This window comes from Vigna umbellata, chromosome 4 (genome assembly GCF_029865625.1).
Source record: "Vigna umbellata cultivar VRB3 chromosome 4, Vumbellata_1.0, whole genome shotgun sequence".
Lineage (NCBI taxonomy): Eukaryota > Viridiplantae > Streptophyta > Magnoliopsida > Fabales > Fabaceae > Vigna > Vigna umbellata.
The window spans coordinates 69,116,663-69,120,354 of NC_142168.1; positions in this window are offsets into that span (position 1 = coordinate 69,116,663).

Sequence of the window (3,692 nt, forward strand, 5' to 3'; positions counted from 1 at the left end):
GAAGTTGACGAAGTTGACGAAGTTGACGAAGTGGAGGATGTAGAAGAAGTTGACTAAGTGAACGAAGTTGACGAAGTGGGGGAAGTGGAGGAAGTGGAGGAAGTGGAGAAGGTGGAGGAAGTGGAAGAAGTGGACGAAGTGGACGAAGTGGAGGAAGTTGACGAAGTTGACGAAGTGGACGAAGTGGACGAAGTAGACGAAGTGGACGAAGTGGACGAAGTGGACGAAGTGGACGAAGTGGACGAAGTGGACGAAGTGGACGAAGTGGACGAAGTGGACGAACTGGACGAACTGGACGAATTGGAAGAAGTGTACAAATTGGACGAAGTGGATGAAGTGGACGAAGTCGACAAAGTGGTGGAAGTGGAGGAAATGGAGGAAGTTGAGGAAGTTGAGGAAGTCGAGGAAGTGGAGGAAGTGGAGGAAGTGGGGCAAGTGTAGGAAGTGGACGAAGTGGACGAAGTTGAGGAAGTCGACGAAGTGGAGGAAGTGGACGAAGTGGAGGACGTGGAGGAAGTTGAGGTAGTGGAGGAAGTGGAGCAAGTGGAGGAAGTTGAGGTAGTGGACGAAGTTGACGAAGTGGACGAAGTTGACGAAGTGGACGAATTGGAGGAAATGGACAAATTGGATGAAGTGGAGGAAGTGGAGGAAGTGGACGAAGTGGACGAACTGGACGAAGTGGATAAACTGGACAAAGTGGAGGAAGTTGACGAAGTGGACGAAGTGGACGAATTGGACGAAGTGGACGAAGTGGACGAAGTGGAGGAAGTCGACGAAGTGGACGAGGTGGAGGAAGTTGACGAAGCTGACGAAGTTGACGAAGTGGAGGACGTGAATGAAATGGACGAAGTTGGCGAAGTGGACGAAGCGGACGAAGTGGAGGAAGTGTACGAAGTGGACGAAGGGGACGAAGTGGATGAAGTTGACGAAGTTGACGAAGTGGATGAAGTTGACGAAGTGGATGAAGTTGACGAAGTGGATGAAGCGGTAGAAGTTACGTAGTGGACGAAGTTGACGAAGTGGAGGAAGTTGACGAAGTGGACAAAGTGGAGGAAGTTGACGTAGCGGAGGAAGAGGACGAAGTTGACGAAGTGGAGGAAGTGGAGCAAGTGAAGGAAGTGGAGGAAGTGGTGGAAGTGGAGGAAGTGGAGGAAGTGGAGGAAGTTGAGGAAGTGGACAAAGTTGACGAAGTGGACAAAGTGGACGAAGTTGACGAAGTGGGCGAAGTGGGCGAAGTGGCGAAGTGGGCGAAGTGGACGATTTGGAGGAAGTGTACAAATTGGACGAAGTGGATGAAGTGGACGAAGTCGACGAAGTGGTTGAAGTGGAGGAAATGGAGGAAGTTGAGGAAGTTGAGGAAGTGGAGGAAGTGGAGGAAGTGGAGGCAGTGGAGGAAGTGGAGGCAGTGGAGGAAGTGGAGGAAGTGGACGAAGTGGCTGAAGTGGACGAAGTTGACGAAGTGGACGAAGTGGACGAAGTGGACGAAGTGGACGAAGTGGAGGAAGTTGAGGTAGTGGACGAAGTTGACGAAGTTGACGAAGTGGACAAAGTGGACGAAGATGACGAAGTAGATGAAGTGGACGAATTGGAGGAAATGGACAAATTGGATGAAGTGGACGAAGTGGACGAAGTGGAGGAAGTGGAGGAAATGGAGGAAGTGGAGGAAGTCGGGGAAGTGGACGAAGTTGGAGAAGTCTACAAAGTTGACGAAGTGGAGGAAGTTGAGGAAGTGGACGAAGTGGACGAAGTGGAGGAAGTTGAGGAAGTGGAGGAAGTGGAGGAAGTGGACGAAGTGGACGAAGTGAACGAAGTGGACGAAGTAGACGAACTAGACAAAGTGGACGACGTGGACGAAGAAGAGGAAGTGGACGAAGTGGACGAAGTTGACGAAGTGGACGAATTGGAAGAAGTGTACAAATTGGACGAAGTGGATGAAGTGGTGGAAGTGGTGGAAATGAAGGAAGTTGAGGAAGTGGAGGAAGTGGACGAAGTGGAGGAAGTGGACGAAGTGGACGAAGTGGACGAAGTGGAAGAAGTGGAGGAAGTTGAGGTAGTGGAGGAAGTGGAGCAAGTGGAGGAAGTTGAGGTAGTGGACGAAGTTAACGAAGTGGACGAAGTTGACGAAGTAGACGAAGTTCACGAAGTGGACGAAGTTGACGAAGTGGACGAATTGGAGGAAATGGACAAATTGGATGAAGTGGACGAAGTGGACGAAGTGGAGGAAGTGGAGGAAGTGGACGAAGTGGACGAACTGGACGAAATGGTGAAACTGGACAAAGTGGAGGAAGTTGACGAAGTGGACGAAGTGGAGGAAGTGGACGCAGTGGACGAAGTGGAGGAACTGGAGGAAGTGGACAAAGTGACCAAGAGGAGGAAGTGGACGAAGTGGAGGAAGTCGACGAAGTGGACGAAGTGGAGGAAGTTGACGAAGCTGACGAAGTTGACGAAGTGGAGGAAGTGGAGGAAGTGAATGAAGTGGACGAAGTTGGCGAAGTGGATGAAGCAGACGAAGTTGAGGAAGTGGACGATGTGGACGAAGTAGAGGAAGTGCAGGAGCTGGAGGAAGTTGACAAAGTGGATGAAGTTGACGAAGTGGACGAAGTTGACGAAGTGGAGGAAGTTGACGAAGTGGACGAAGTGGAGGAAGTTGACGAAGCGGAGGAAGAGGACGAAGTTGACGAAGTGGACGAAGTGGACCAAGTGGAGGAAGTGGAGGAAGTGGAGGAAGTGGAGGAAGTGGAGGAAGTTGAGGAAGTGGACGATGTTGACGAAGTGGACAAAGTGGACGAAGTTGACGAAGTGGACGAAGAGGCCGGAGTGGACGATTTTGAGGAAGTGAACAAATTGTACGAAGTGGAAGAAGTGGACGAAGATGATGAAATGGAGGAAGTGGAGGAAGTGGAGGAAGTGGACGAACTGAACGAAGTGCACGAACTTGACGAAGTGGAAGAAGTTGGCGAAGTGTGACGAAGTGGAGGAAGTTGCGATGTTGACGAAGTGGAGGAAATTGACGAAGTGGATGAAGGTTAAAAAGTTGACGAAGTGGACGAAGTGGAGGAAGTGGACAAGCGGACGAAATGGACGAAGTTGAAGAAGTTGACGAAGTGGGGGAAGTGGAGGAAGAGGAGGAAGTGGAGGAAGTGGAGGAAGTGGGAATTGGAGGAAGTGGATGAAGTTGACGAAGTGGAGGAAGTGGAGGCAGTTGACGAAGTCGAAGAAGTTAACGAAGTGGACGAAGTGGACGAAGTGGACGAAGTGGACGAAGTGGACGAAGTGGACGAAGTGGACGAAGTGGACGAAATGGAGGAAGTGGAGGAAGTGGAGGAAGTGGAGAAAGTGGAGGAAGTGGACGATGTGGAGGAAGTGGACGAAGTGGACGAAGTGGACGAAGTGGACGAAGTGGACGAAGTGGACGAAGTGAAGGAAGTGGACGAAGTTGACGAAGTGGAGGAAGTTGAGGTAGTGGACGAAGTGGACTAAGTTGGCGAAGTAGACGAAGGTAGAGAAGTGGACGAAGTGGAGGAAGTGGAGGAAGTAGAGGAAGTGGACGAAGTGAACGAAGTGGAGGAAGTGCACGAAGAGGAGGAATTGGACGAAGTGGACGAAGTTGACGAAGTGGACGATGTGGACAAAGTGGACGAAGTGGACGAAGTGGACAAAGTTGACGAAGTGGACGACGTGGAGGAAGTTGA